Source organism: Uranotaenia lowii, chromosome 2 (assembly GCF_029784155.1).
Source record: "Uranotaenia lowii strain MFRU-FL chromosome 2, ASM2978415v1, whole genome shotgun sequence".
NCBI lineage: Eukaryota > Metazoa > Arthropoda > Insecta > Diptera > Culicidae > Uranotaenia > Uranotaenia lowii.
In genome coordinates this window covers 68,121,909-68,139,139 of record NC_073692.1, presented here as the reverse complement: position 1 = coordinate 68,139,139, position 17,231 = coordinate 68,121,909, and positions in this window count along the sequence as shown.

Here is a 17,231-nt window from a genome sequence, read left to right as displayed (position 1 = left end):
AAAGCAATCGAAGGATTCTCTTTAATTCAATCACGGTATAAGCAAAATTCAGATACCGGTATTTCGATAGCAGCTTACTATCTTCTTCAATCGAAATCACTCATTGAAGAAGATAGTAATTTACTACCTAAATAACGGTATTTGAACTTTTCTTATACTGTGGTTGAATTAAAGAAGTCCTTCAATTGCTTTGATTCAGTTCTGGAAAGCTCAGTACAAACCCAACAAAAATATTAAACTTACCTCATAAAACACGTCGTTTCAATTAAATGGGACCAATGATAAACTTTGGAATAAAACTACATTTGAGTTTGCTTTTGTGATGCGTTTTGGGTTCCTTCTTAGAAGAACCTAAATCTTCCCAGGCTTGACTCCGAATGTCGAAAGTAAAACCTTTGCCTTAATCCATGGATGCCCATCAACTAACATATTACTGTTTCCACTAGGTACGAAAATAGTTTTGGAAACTAAAAATTCTCCCACGCCAATATCCTAAACGCATTTGCATGTCAACCGGTAATGTTCTTACGCTACCTTCAGCCGTTTGCTTTGCTAAATGAATTTTAATTAAAACTGATTGGCTAAAATAAACCGAAACTCGCTTCTTGCGACGGGAAATTTCCGATGAACCAACAACATCTGGCTCAAATATGCTGGGTAAATACAGTCAAAATTTCCCGAATTCATCGTATTTCCCCACAGCCCAGTACCCGGACAAATCGGAAATTCCTCATCGACGTAAACGACAAAAGACGTCTGACACGCAGGAAGAAGTCCTATTTATTCAAATTAATCGTGTTTTTCCACAAATAAAACTTTTCGGAAATCCACGTCCAGGTTTGCTACCTCCTGTCTCTTTTTGGGACCTCCAGTATCAGTTTCCGATTCTGGGCCAGGCGGGCCATTCCGGGTGTGTTTTGTTATACGGATGTTGTAACGCCCTTTTTTATTGGACGCAGAATGGACAGACACAGGAAGAACCGAGATGGCGCAGCGGAAATTCTCTCTAATTTTATTCCGGCCGTTTTACAATGGGTTCTGCCAGACGATCTGGCGCTAAGAGATTTGCAACATCTGGACGGAATCCGATGCGGCTCATGCTCCTTTTGGCCGGGGCTGACCAGGATAGGTAATATATTCATAAAACTCGGAAGGTTAAAGTTATTAAGCAATTATTCTACCTCTGTTTGCTTTTCGTTTTACGGTTCTTCGGATGATAGCAGGGTAGGTGAAAGGTAGAATATTGGAAGCAGCGAGAGAGCAAATTCCTAGAAAGAACAGTCATGCTCAGGCTGGAGCATACGAATCTGGACTTCCTCAGCAGAGATTAGCTTATATGGCTTTAAGGGCTGGGGAAAAACATATGGAGATTTTGGGAAGCGCCCGTGACTTTCAGGAAAGAGAAAAAAACCGAACCGGGCACAGGCCAAGGACCTTTGTCCGGGACCCGAAAATTCGGGTAAATCCAATCTTCAAGGACCAACGGGTGGGTTCTCCAGAGAAAATGAGGAACAAAAACAAAAATCTCGATAAGACAAAAGCCGGATCCTAATGAGGAAATATACTTACGCTTCCTCAGCTTATTTGCCACTTCTTTGTGTATCGAGCGGCTTTACCTTTTTCCGGAAGGCGCCTCGAGGTGTGAAAAAATTACGACCCTCTGCTGTTCTTCTCTCTTGTGCCCAAAACGCCTACCTCACACCTTCTCTTTCACACATGGCTCTTCCCAATGTTTTCGTCTCCAATAAATTTTAATTTTATTCATAAACACGGAACAAAAATTATGAAATCAGTACTTCCCCGACTTTTGGATTGGAAAATTTCTTAATTTCGGGAATTTTCGAACGGACATTCCCTGGAGCCCAGATGTTTGGCTTGTTTTCGGAATAAATTTCTGGATGCCTAAGAAAATTATTCAATTTGCGATAGGTAATTAGATTGTTTGGAAAGTCCAACGCTATGTTTCCATTTATCTTATACCTCGCCATAGATCCCATATCGAGTATTGTCTCTAGAATCAACACGTGGTGCGCAGCTATTCTCCACCGGGCCCAGCTGGCTCGCTACCTTTAGATATTGCACACAGGGATTGACTTCCACCCAAAAAGCGCTGGTGGTAGTGGGTTTGAACTTTCCCATGATGGCGGGAACCAAACCTCGGACCGTGAGAGTTTTCCCTAGCAGTTCGTTCGCCCCGCAGTTGACTATACCGATATCGCTTCCGAAGGGGGAAGTTGAGCGAATATGTGGCATTCAGCAACAATGGGATTGTTGCCGAAAGTGCACATATTCGGATTTTTTAGTTCCATTCGTACCATACTCGGTAAGGTAAGGACCGGAACAATGAAGGTCGCTTTGATGCGACCGGGCGAGAATCGGGAGGATATCGTGGGAAAAATCGGCGGAACCCTGCGATTTTAGAACTTTCGTATTTTAACAGAATAACATTTTCTCGGAAGCTTTGTTAAAGCTTGAACATGGTACAGTCAACACAATTGCGAAAAGGAAGATTATTTAGGAACTTAAATTTATAAAAAAATATTTATTGTTACTAAGTCTTCATTTTCTAAGAATTCCGCAGCATTACCAGAAAAAAAAATAATATCAACTAATGGCAAACAAATCAACTTAAACTTATATGATTATAATTTTAGATATTTCTAGGTGACCCGTAATTGCTATGAAAAATTATTAAGTTTTAGCTGTGCATGAACAATTTTTTTCCGCTGAATAACTCTATGTTAAGCTTGCCAGATTACCAGGTTTAACCCGAACTTGCCCGGATATTTAATAAATTTGAGAACGGTCTAGTCCTGCACGATAGCCAGGATTTTGTTGAAAATTCCAATATTTTGCCTGGATTTATTCTCCTTATTTGAAAAGAAAAACATACTATATGATAGAAAACTATCATGCCTGGTGTTTTGGAAGCCTAAAATACGATTTCAAATCTGTTGATGTGTTTTGTCATTAAAATGAGTGATTTTCTTCTTGACTTTTGTAAAGTAATTTGTAGGTTTTGACATTTTTCCGGATGTTGCCCGTTTTTTTTTATGAAGTTTTTTAAATGAAATGCCCGGATTATCCAAGGTATATAAAAAACAGGGTTTTTCTCGTTCCGTAAACATTCAAACCCTCAACAGTATTGTTGACGATGGGGAGTGCAAAAAAAAACCAGATTTGCCAGCGCAACGCTTCAAACTGAAATGTATTTATAATTAGTTTGATGTAGAGTATTTTTTAGTAGTTCAACTTACATTAATAGTCTTTTAAGGAATTCAATGCGTCAACTAGTGTGCCGGTTATGCCGAGAACTTTTAGAAACCTGACTATCGATAAAGTTTTATTAGTACCATTTATGGCTAATCTAAGCTTAAACCTAACTGCTGTGGCGAAACTCAATTTTTACTGACGGAGTCCGTTTGTTACCACATTCACCGTATCTAATCGGCCAAAGCTAGTGGAGGAAAATTGAAAACTATAATTCACAATATTTATATATATACAGCGCAATTCACTTTGGAAAAACCTAGATGATGTCCACGTCGAAGAAGCGCGCTCGAGAATGTTGAAGGAAGTCACCATGGAAACGACGGCGATGTAAACAGGATGCCGTCCGTCATTGCGTATATCAAATTAGTTTTCAGAAAGGTCGCGATTCTCTGGCGGCGTCTCGATGCACTCTCAGGCAGTGCACCCAGTTCTCAACAACTATTTAATTCATAACACTGATTTTTTTTATTAATTAGTGTTTTGCTAAAACAATCGTTTTTATACGCTCTGGCATAAAAACAGTTTTGGGAAAGTTACTCGCTACGAAAGTTCCGTAAAGTTAAAGTTCTGCTATCTAATGATCGCTCAATCTCTCAGGTTTGGTTTGATCATAAGTGATCAGGACAAGGCTGCGCAAACGGGGGGAGTTTAAAGGGTTCACAACCACCCCTCCCCTCCCCCCCTATACAGTTTTTACTAAGTAATTTTTTTTTCGAATTTATCGTAGTAACGAAAAAAAATTGATCCCAAAAGGTATTTAACCCTTCATCTCACTTTTTTTTCTCCTAAATAGTCTCTTTAGTGAAATATTATTTTTCCATATTTCGAGTACCTATTTAGCAAAAATATTGATAGATGCTGATTTGCAACTATATGAAACGGTTATCGGTCTTTATGTATTTCACACAAGACAGTTAAAAAAAAAATCTGGCTCTTAATTTCGTTTGTTCTTATCATAGTTTTAGCATTAAAACTTCGCATATCTAGTTTCCTGATCACCTTAGAAGTTCAGAATTTAGCTAGGAGTAGTTATGCAATAATAACCCACCTACTGAGGAAATTATTTCTTACGTTTGCTTGAACTTATTTGTACGTCGCGGTGGTCTAGTTGTTAGCGTGGTAAGATGGTAATCGCTGTTTATCAGTGATCGCTGGCCCACTGATAACATGGATTCGATTCCCATCTCAGAATTGGGTGTTAAATGTTAATCTTTAGTTGTCTACGTCATTTATTCAGCCTGTAAAGCCTTGGTCGGCTAAGAAGGCGTATGTCTTAAAAAAAAGAAGGTGATACATTGAAAGCTGAAGCTTTCTTCCAATACAACTTTTTTGAACATAACCTTGAATAAATCATCACTTTAAAGTTTTCCTCGGTATAAAATTCCAGCTCTTTTTGCAGAATTTCCAAGTAATTCTCTAGTTGTTGCAAATTTGTTACTTTTAAAACGAATCGTAAATGATCTAACCAGTAGAATTTGTCCTTGTTTTTTTCTATTGTTCAACACTTGTCAGAACTTTATTTTCAGCCAGAGGCTGATTCATCTTAAACATTCACAAAATATCAATATAACATGATTTATAATAACACACTTGAAACAAATACACTGTTTAATCGATGGATGTATCGAAAAAAACAGAATGGAGCACTTAAACTTAGCTATGGTACTACGGTTGCATGATGTTGCAAATTTGCAACAATTTTTAAAAAGTCATTGCATATATCAGAGGAAAAACATATGAAAACATCCTCAAATTGTGTCAATTATGTAAATTACTTTTTTTTAAAATAAGAAAATATTTTTTTCGAGGCCCAAAAACTGAAAAAAAGGCTTTTTCAACATTCCATATTTTCATTATTAAAGTTATTCTTATCGGAACTTTATACACTGAAAGTCCTTTTTTTAATTGAACTTTATCTTGAAGTTAGAAATATATATATTTTTTTAAAAAACGTTGACTGTGTAGCTTTATACGAAATTTAGAACAGTTTTCATTAATTGTTGCAAACATGTCAGAAAATTGGCCTACTCCCGGCGATATTACCTACTAAATCACATCCTTTATCACAATAAGACTAAGATATTTCCAATATTTCATTCGACGACAGTAGACGCTATAAGCGTGCAAAAATTGAAACTAATTTTGAATTTCGAATTGCAATTCAATAAACCCTTTGTGAAACTAAAATCTTGACACTTATAAACACAACCACCTCTTTGGAATGGGGGTTCTTTAAAAACTGTGACAACTAAACAATTTCAGAATTGAAACTAACCATTTTAATGACAAAACACATTCATAAAATACTAATTTAACTCACCCAAGTGACAGGTGCTTTCCACTCACGATAGTCAACAGAATTGGCAAAAGAGTTAAACCTAGTACCCATAAGTTGATTTCTTATCACTTTGATTATAAAAAAATCTTATAAGTCAGTTTATGTTGATATGAAATTTTCTTCAAAAACATTTTTTTTGTGTTTCTTATCCTTCTAAATGTTTAATTCAACATTCGAAAGCGTTTACATAAGGTCACAAATTTAACATTTCTCCGAGGTGCACAGAATACAAGAACTAATTTTTGATTTATTTTGGTGCCCTGAATCCAAATCAAATTTTTTTCATGTATCTATTTGGTTTTTAAAATTACTTTTGAAGTAAGTAAAAATCACTAACAAAAATTCTGCACTTTTCTGACAAAACTGTGTCACCTTACAAAAAATTTTAAAATCAAGATTTTGAACAATGATAAAGTTACTTTATACCAAATTGAAATTTGGATATTATTTTAACAGAAGTGAAATCAATTTTAAGCCTACAACAAATTTGCTAAACATAATAAAACTAAATAAATTCCGCAATGTTAGAAATACTTGTATTGATAGATTTTCGAATTTCTAAAAAAAATGTGGAATTCTACTTTTTAAATCTATTTTTCCTCTGAAGTTTGTCAAAATATAATTTTTGACAAAATGAGTTTTTGTTGAAATAAAAACGCCTTCTCAAAACTCATCTTTTCCAAATTTATGTTTTATTTCCGACTTGATCTGAAATTTATTTTGAAGTTAAGATTAAATTAAATTAATTTGAATACTTGTTTCTGATTCATTTTGAATCGTTACAGTGAAATTTATTATTCACTCAAGTCTGTGTAATGAAATGAAGTAGGAAAATAGTATAAGAAACCATTTTTCTTAATTATTGTGCGTTTTAGTTATTTGTTTCATTTCAAGTTGAATTTAAAATTTTAAACTGGAATTTGTTTTTTTTAATTTAAACTTTGTTTTACATACCCATAAATTTACTCATATAAAAGTTCCATTGGTTGATGAGTTTAATGCTTTACAACAAAGTTTATATGGAATTCCCCTTTAATTTCCTGTCCCGGCTGCGTAACAATCGTAAGAACATATCTCGTACAAAAATACCTTCTCATGCCATTCTTGAAAGAATTTGTCAACCATTTCAGCATAAAATTATATTGGAACCTCCCCCCTCCCTTACTATGTACCTTCTCACTAAAAGGAGGGTGATGTCTCAAATAATCATAAAAGCAAATAAAAATAATTTCTCATGTCCAAACTTGTCCATTTGTTAGATAAATTCTAGAGTTTTGCAAAAAAATGTTAGAAGTCCTCCTTCACCAATCCTACACAGTAATTTTGTTTTTGGCTGAAAACCCGCTTAATTTGCTGGTTTTTGTCCTGCTGACTTTTCAGCAAAATTTCCAGCAATTTAAATTGCAATTTTAAAAAAAAACAGCAAACGTTAATGCCGATTTCCAGAAATTCAAATTGCGGATAAATCAGCAATTCAGATTGCTGGAAACCAGCTATTTCTTTCAACACAACCGGCTGTATTAAGTATCAAATTTATATTTCAATTAAAATTTAAATTTTGATTACTGGCTGTACATATAATGAGAAATAAAAACAATTATTTTCTCCCAATTTTCAATAAAGGATTTATTTATTTCCAGAAACACGATATTTTTAGCACCGTCTTTGGGGAAGCAGCTTTGTGCCAAAGTGTTGATCATCCGCCACCTTTAAGAATAGTTTTGATAAGAATCCAATAAAAATTCACCTTGACATGATATCTTGTTGCTAGAATATAGAGGAAAATAAAAGAATTATATTAATTTAACCAAATTTCATAAAATAGAGTCTCACCTTGCTTCAGCGTACGGAAACAAACAGACTCCATTTTGACAACTCAATTGCTAATTTTTCAGCAAACTAAATCAATTGCTGGAAAGTCCAGCAATTTGAAAACCGGTTGCTGATTTTTCAGCAAAAATATTTCTCGTAATTAAATATCATCTCATGCTAAATTTGGTTCCATTTGCTTAGTAAGTTCTCTAGTTTTGCAAAAACTTGTAAGGGAGTTCCATCCCCCCTTATTGGATGGAGGGTTGAGAACATAATGTTCACAGAAATATTTCTCGTACTCAAATACCCTTTGATGATAAATTTGGTTTCGTTTGTTTAATAAGATCTCAAGGTATGCAGGAAATTTTAATGGATTCCCCCCTTCCCCCTTTTCAAAGAAATGAGTGGTCTCATTTAATCATAAAAACATTTCTCATAATCAAATTCCTTTACAGCCTAAATTTGGTTCCATTTGCTTGATAAGGTCTTCAGTTAAAGATGCTAAAAATTGAAATAAAGGGAGCTCCCCACTACCTATCCATTCACCCAACTGAAGGAGTGTGGTATACTAGAAGCATTTCTAATACCTAAAATACCCAAATACCATCCCATTTGGTACCCTTTGCTGGGATAGTTCTAAAGTTATGCCAAATAAAACTGTATAGATGCTCTCTCTCTCCCCTTTCCTTTCTCCCGTCTGCATGCTGGAAGAATAAAGGTGTCTAAAGTGACCATAGAAACATTTCTCGTAATCAAATACCCTCACATGCCAAATTTGGTTCCATTTGCTTGATAAGTTCTCGGGTTATGTGAAAATCTTCCACTGTTAAAAGAAAGGGATACCAAACCATCATAGAAAATTTCCTCGTACTAAAATACAATCTCATGGAAGAATCTAGAGATACGGGGTGAGCGGGACTTCTCAAAATTTGAGGATTTGTATTGAAGAACTCCGCGAGCCTATCGGCCAAGATTTACAATTTCGAATAAGATTTTCTCTTTCGCTGTGCATACTTGCCATGAAATGACCCAATTTTATTACGAACAAATCATGTTTTAAAATTGCATTCAAAAGCTGATAGATGTAAATTTTTACTTGAATCATTTATGATTTTTTTTTCAAGGAATTAAACAGCAAGCTGTCATTCTTTCCAATTCAGCCATCGTTCATTTACAAAAGTGTAGTTTTTTTTTATCTTGTTCTTCAACCCTGGGTTTATCAAACTTTGAAGCCATCTTGGAGCATGAATGTAGGAAATGATCAAAAATGAAATGCAAAACTGGTAAAACTTTTCTTTAATAGATTGGTGACATGGAATTTGAATTTATCGGATTTATCTTGTTTTTAATTTATTAAAATATCATTTCCTCTATTTTCCAAAACCTTATTATGGATTGACAGAACATGATTAGAAAATGTTTTACAAATGCAATTTCAAATGTTTTCCTTTTTATACTTTTGAAACCCAATTGTATATGAAAATGTCTTTAAAATTAGGGATTTGTTTTTGTTTGTCTATTTTCAGTTAGCAATTTGCAGAAAGCGATTTAAATACGAAAACATTTTTAAAACCTCGCATACCAGCCCACATATTGTCTCATTGTTTTATTTATCATTTTTTGCGTAGTTCAAAATAGAATAAATGATTAATTTAAATGACGGTGGACTTCCAAAGATCTATTAGATTCGTAAAATAACTAAAAATGCATCATTATCGATCAAAGAATTGCATTGTAAAATACATTCCGAAGTGAAAATCTCAAGTTCAACGTAGATGCTGTTATAAATCTCAATTTTATTTCGTTTTCTATTCTACCCTGATAATTCGAAAACAGTCGTTATTTAAAAAAAAAAAAACTTTGAATGAGATCTGCAGACATGCTTTAAAAACATGAACATGAATAACTGTCAATTCTCCATCTTAGATTTCATTTTGAACAATTCAGTAAAATAAGATCCACCTTATCAGTTATATAGTGTCTTCCTAAAATTTTGCTCTCATCCAATCACATTACGCTAGACCTCCTGAAACGAATGAAGACATTTTAAACTCTTAAAAACCGTTAAGCTTCAACGATCGAATTCTTGATCCCAGGGAACAGTAACAGCATCAAAAAGGATCAAAATCAAACAAAATATCGAATGCTTGAAACGGCTTCAAAAAGCACAGAACACTCAAACGAAAACAAACGGTGACGTAGGAAATTCAACTTCAGGATCCCCTCGATCGAAACCAAAACAAAACCCCGATCCTGAGATCGTCTGCATCAGATGGGATTGAATTCGGTGGCTGCCGTGGTGCGGTAGCGGTCATTTTCATCATAAATACATATTGCATCGCGCCGTTTAGTTTGTTCGTGTCGTCATCGTTAATCCGAGCAGTAGGCCTCGGTAGCAAGGCTCTTCGAAAAACGGTTTCCATCCCGACGACAGCTGATATGGATTGTGTTCCCTCGTCTTGATCGAAGCGATCAGATTGTGCAATAAACGGTAACTCGGGGATGCTGCGTTCTCTCGCTCGAGTTAGGGAAAGTGCATCCGAACACGATTTCCCGGAATCGGAAAGGCAAACACAAAAGAAAGCACGTGATCGGAATAATCTGCGCTAACACATCGCATATTTAGAGGTAGGTACCGTACGAGATGGTGAAGGACGATCAAGCTGGTGGTGGCTGGAACATCTGTCTTCAGGTAGCTTATGGGTACCTTCGTGGTTTCCTGATTTAACAAAAAAAATATTTAAAGTGCTTGTTCTTTAATGAAGCTGGAAAATCGGAGCATCTTAAGTATGCATTGCAAAATTGACTCTTTTCAAAAACAATTCTTTGCGAGTTAGCTTAAAGCTGTTCCGAGTTGAAATTTCAATATAAAACTAACTGATCCCGTACGAACACCGTTTTACATTAACTTTAAATATGTGATAATGAGTTTGTGTTTGAATGGTTATTGAGATTTTTTTTAAATTAATTTATGACACTTCACTACTATGTGGCGATCGTGTCTAGGTTATTGAGATGACTTTTAATGGCGATATTGCATAAAATATTTAAGAGTATTTATGAACGACCCTTTTGCTTGTCTTGAGAAGAATACCCGTGTATAAATTTTCGGCTTGTTCGGATTCATAATAACGAATTTATTACAAAAACAATCAACGACCCCTTTTTTGTCGACTGATACTTAATTTGAAATGAGGTAAATCCAAATATGGATCTGCCCAATTTGACAAATTTGAAATCCGATCCACTTTTAGTCGTGTGATCCAAAGTTTTAATCCAGGAATTGATATTCCGTTCTGTTATAATCCCAAGTATTAGTTTTCGTCCCAAACCCTTGAATAATAATTAATTTATTTTTTAAACATTTAATTGATCATATGGATGACCTGTTTTCTGTCGTTGTTTACAAATCATAAATCAATTTTTCGTCCTGCAAATTTCTCGTGTGTGAATTTTCGTCTTGGTCCGATGCATAGTAACGTAATTATTGCAAAAACATTGTATAATTAGTACGGTTCATCCCTTTAACCGATTCTTTGTAAAAGATTTAACAACTGGAATCGGTTTGCCAGTGCTGTAAAACTCACATGTGCAAATTCTCATTAAAATTCGATGTAAATTTACGAACATATCGCATAAAACAGTGAGCAATTAGTATGGGCGACCCTACTTCCTACTTCTGATTCAAAATATGACATCTGAAATCGATTGTCTGTCCCTCAAAAATCTGGTACAAATTTTCAACGATATTGAAAAAACAGTGAACAATTACTATGGATTTCTGCTGATCCTTGACCCAAAATTTGACTCTTTAAATCAATTGCAAAAAACTGTGAAATAATGACCGATTCAAGCATATTTGTTGCGTTTGATTGAGTAACCTTTAACTTTTTGAAAGGCTTGGTTGTGGATAAAATTCACATTTCTATTCGAAGAACAGTCCAGGTAAAACTGTAAGGAAGAATTAGATTGTGTGTTCTTTATTAAACAATTTTATTACAATATAATTGAATAAATGTATGATTTAGTCTTAAAATTTTTTCCTATTAAGAAGAAAAAAAAGGGTTGAAGTGTGTAAAACTACAACCAAAAAAGTACTGAAAAAACATGTTTTTATATGTTGTGCAATTTTTGAAAATTTTGTCGTATACGATTTTTGTTTAGCAAAAAAAAGGTAAGGGGTCGCTTTTAAAATTTTTGACATTTTTGTCAGTTTTGACATTTTTGACTTTTTTGTCATTTTTGACATTTTTGACATTTTTGACATTTTTGACATTTTTGACATTTTTGACATTTTTGACATTTTTGACATTTTTGACATTTTTGACATTTTTGACATTTTTGACATTTTTGACATTTTTGACATTTTTGACATTTTTGACATTTTTAACATTTTTGACATTTTTGACATTTTTAACATTTTTGACATTTTTAACATTTTTGTCATTTTTGACATTTTTGACATTTTTAACATTTTTGACATTTTTGACATTTTTGACATTTTTGACATTTTTGACATTTTTGACATTTTTGACATTTTTGACATTTTTGACATTTTTGACATTTTTGACATTTTTGACATTTTTGACATTTTTGACATTTTTGAAATTTTTGACATTTTTGACAATTTTGACATTTTTGACATTTTTGACATTTTTGACATTTTTGACATTTTTGACATTTTTGACATTTTTGACATTTTTGACATTTTTGACATTTTTGACATTTTTGACATTTTTGACATTTTTGACATTTTTGACATTTTTGACATTTTTGACATTTTTGACATTTTTGACATTTTTGACATTTTTGACATTTTTGACATTTTTGACATTTTTGACATTTTTGACATTTTTGACATTTTTGACATTTTTGACATTTTTGACATTTTTGACATTTTTGACATTTTTGACATTTTTGATATTTTTGACATTTTTGACATTTTTGACATTTTTGACATTTTTGATATTTTTGACATTTTTGACATTTTTGACATTTTTGACATTTTTGACATTTTTGACATTTTTGACATTTTTGACATTTTTGACATTTTTGACATTTTTGACATTTTTGACATTTTTGACATTTTTGACATTTTCGACATTTTTGACATTTTTGACATTTTTGACATTTTTGACATTTTTGACATTTTTGACATTTTTGACATTTTTGACATTTTTGACATTTTTGACATTTTTGACATTTTTGACATTTTTGACATTTTTGACATTTTTGACATTTTTGACATTTTTGACATTTTTGACATTTTTGACATTTTTGACATTTTTGACAATTTTGACATTTTTGACATTCTTGACATTTTTGACATTTTTGAAATTTTTGACATTTTTGACATTTTTGACATTTTTGACATTTTTGACATTTTTGACATTTTTGACATTTTTGACATTTTTGACATTCTTGACATTTTTGACATTTTTGAAATTTTTGACATTTTTGACATTTTTGACATTTTTGACATTTTTGACATTTTTGACATTTTTGACATTTTTGACATTTTTGACATTTTTGACATTTTTGACATTTTTGACATTTTTGACATTTTTGACATTTTTGTTATTTTTGACATTTTTGACATTTTTGACATTTTTGACATTTTTGACATTTTTGACATTTTTGACATTTTTGACATTTTTGACATTTTTGACATTTTTGACATTTTTGACATTTTTGACATTTTTGACATTTTTGACATTTTTGACTTTTTGAAATTTTTATCATTTTTGACATTTTTGACATTTTTGACATTTTTGTCATTTTTGACATTTTTGACATTTTTGACATTTTTGACATTTTTGACATTTTTGACATTTTTGACATTTTTGACATTTTTGACATTTTTGACATTTTTGACATTTTTGTCATTTTTGACATTTTTGACATTTTTGACATTTTTGACATTTTTGACATTTTTGACATTTTTGACATTTTTGACATTTTTGACATTTTTGACATTTTTGACATTTTTGACATTTTTGACATTTTTGACATTTTTGACATTTTTGACATTTTTGACATTTTTGACATTTTTGACATTTTTGACATTTTTGACATTTTTGACATTTTTGACATTTTTGACATTTTTGACATTTTTGACATTTTTGACATTTTTGACATTTTTGACATTTTTGACATTTTTGACATTTTTGACATTTTTGACATTTTTGACATTTTTGACATTTTTGACATTTTTGACATTTTTGAAATTTTTGAAATTTTTGACATTTTTGACATTTTTGACATTTTTGACATTTTTGACATTTTTGACATTTTTGACATTTTTGACATTTTTGACATTTTTGACATTTTTGACATTTTTGACATTTTTGACATTTTTGACATTTTTAACATTTTTGACATTTTTGGCATTTTTGACATTTTTGACATTTTGAACATTTTTGACATTTTTGTCATTTTTGACATTTTTGACATTTTTGACATTTTTGACATTTTTGACATTTTTGACATTTTTAACATTTTTATCATTTTTATCATTTTTGACATTTTTGACATTTTTGACATTTTTAATATTTTTGACATTTTTGACATTTTTGACATTTTTGACATTTTTAACATTTTTGACATTTTTGACATTTTTAACATTTTTGACATTTTTGACATTTTTGACATGCTTGACATTTTTGACATTTTTGACATTTTTGACATTTTTGACATTTTTGACATTTTTGACATTTTTGACATTTTTGACATTTTTGACATTTTTGACATTTTTGACATTTTCGACAATTTAGACATTTTTGAAATTTTTGACATTTTTGACATTTTTGACATTGTTGACATTGTTGACATTTTTGACATTTTTGACATTTTTGACATTTTTAACATTTTTGACATTTTTGACATTTTTGACATTTTTGACATTTTTAACATTTTTAACATTTTTGACATTTTCGACATTTTTGACATTTTTGACATTTTTGACATTTTTGACATTTTTGACATTTTTGACATTTTTGACATTTTTAACATTTTTGACATTTTTGACATTTTTGACATTTTTGACATTTTTGACATTTTTGACATTTTTGACATTTTTGACATTTTTGACATTTTTGACATTTTTAACATTTTTGACATTACATATTACATATGATGAGACAGGGGATCAAGAAATCCTGCTCTCCCCTACAGTTTCGTCCAGGATGTGTACAGCTTTAGGTTTGAGAAAAAGGAGGCAAGGGGTACAAAAAGTTACTCAGTAGTTAAAGGGTAAAGACGGAGCGCTTAATTTTGACAGCCAGTTGTTTTGATTCGATTCGTGTTAAGGAAAGTAAAGGCGAGACAAAGTGTGCGTTGTGTAAACAGTACTTTTATTTACTTCTAACTCCTGCTCTAGAGAACTATTGCTGGTTTGGTCGAGAGGCTGGTGAATTACATTGTGATCTGGAAAGCAGTGGTTCAATTCCCAAAGTGTAAATAGCTTTGTTATTAAAGTTGTAGAAAAAAGACAACACCAAAATCAATGAAATGAATCTAGATAGGCCGGCAATCTAGCAATCTGTCATCTGGTTGTCAGAGCAATGTGTTAACCGATTTTTTTTTTTCGGTGAAATGATTTTCAAAATAGCTTTAACTACTTAAATTTTTGACTGATTAGCATTATCTAGGAACACCTAAAGAAGCTGATTAAGCTTCTATGATGTCTCTTTATGGAAGTTTTGGTTACTTGGGAATGTATATTAGGTGTATGGGAAATTTTAATGATATAATTTTGAAAACCGACCATATTCAATTTGTAGATTGACCACTAACTTGTACAAAATTCCAGCTCAAATGAACTTGATAAAAGGGTGATTTTGATGCCAAGTGACTTTAAAAAGCAGGCAAAGTCGAGATATTTTTTTTACCAAAATTCGACTTTTTGGGAATCTGTCGATTTTCCGAAAACCGGACATTAAATATTTTAAATAATCTTCAGCAAATATTTTTACACAAACCATTTTTAATATCATGCAGTGTTAAGTTTAGTTTCAGGTCTAAGCATAGTTTCTCTGTGTTTCTTTGTGAAATATTAATACCAACTGAAAATATACATAAGTAAGATTAAACATTAGTTCTTAGTTCAAGTTAAGATACATGGACTAGATAAAATTCTCAAAGTACAGTAAAACCCGGCTTATGCGAGCTTCCGCGCTATCCCAAACAACATTTTCTACCAAAATCCATATGTTGTTATGTTATTTATTAGACGTTTTCGCGAGTTTAAAGATTAAATTTGCCGAAATTCGTCAATTTACGGGAATAACAAAATGCTTGTATTAACGAGCTTTGCGCCTGGATGATAGATATGTAATATCACAGCAAACTAATTATTATTAAGAAAATTCTTAAAAAAATAACAAAGCTATCTAGTTTGAGCTGGCAAGGAATTCGTAGTACAGCGTAAAAAAACACTGGTTTGATTAATGAAATTCCATCGTTTGTGTACTCCCATTCTAGCACATCACAGTTCAGATCATGCGCACTTTTTCATGAATAAAATTGTGCTAGTGTGTGAAAATGTATAGTACTATAACTAAAAATTGCGCTTCTTTCTCGCGTTTCCGTTCATTGAAGTCTCTTATCAAAATCAGACGGGCGGACTGATGTCAATCCATTCTGGTTTATGGCTCATCATACCTATACATATCTTGTTTAATCGTTCTGTTTGCAGATCCATGTTGACTTCCTGTCATTTGGATTCAAGGTTGAATAATGTGCTTTATTATCAACAGGTATCATTGTTGAAATAGGCAAAAGTAATACAGATAGCAGCTGATTAGAAAAAAAATGTACTTTTAACCAAAACAGGAAACAAAAAGTACCTTAGAACCAGAATAACTAAAGATTGTATTTTCTCATTTTATATCTTAAATGAAATGATCGTTCATTTAAAATTCAAACAAAAAATAACAATAACTCTACATCAGGTATACGGAGAGGAACTAATCATTTGAGGAGGTCCCTCCTGAGCGGGCGCGCGTTCAAATAATGTTGCACATGCTACCTTTTCAAAGTACCTACCTTCACTTAACAATGGTTTCGCAATCTAAAAAGAGAGCTCAACCAGCCTGCAGGAGGAAAAAAACGGCCAAAGTGCCATAACTCTGGAATCAAATGCCATATTGTCGTCGTCCTCCTCGCCATATCGCCATCGTCATCTGATTCTGATCCTTTTGATAGATTTGGCCCTGCTGTGATGCGGGCAGTTTTCGGAAACAACCAACTGCCACCAGCCCCTTTGAAAAGTGAGGGGGGATGAAGGGAAATCCAGGCAGAGGTTGCACAAATGTGCCATAATTGAAAATCAAGGTGAAATTTCTTGACTCACTCACATTTGGCACACATATCATTTCCCTCCGGCTGCTGTGGACGGTTGCTGGTTGTATTATTCTTTCATTTTGGAGTGTTTTATTCCGCTTTTTTTTGTTGGTTCTTACCCTTGAATTCATTTGTACACACTGCTAATGCAGTGAGATCAAAATTGCAGGGAAATAGAACAACAAAAGGGTCTAGATTTAATTGAAAAGCGCACTTTTCAGCAATTTTCGATCAAAATTGTTTTCAGGAATCCAGGGATTACTCGGGAGGTTATGAAGATGGTTTCATTCATTCATTGCTTCAGTGCTGATTCAATGCAAATTCTTTGGTTTAAAATAAAATTTGAAAAGCATCTTCTTTATTTTTTCAAATAGAAATACAAGTATTTTGAAATTTGTTTTTTCAATATTGATGTTTCGATACGAGGAAACAATCCAGTTGCTTTGATTTTCAAATGATTATTTTT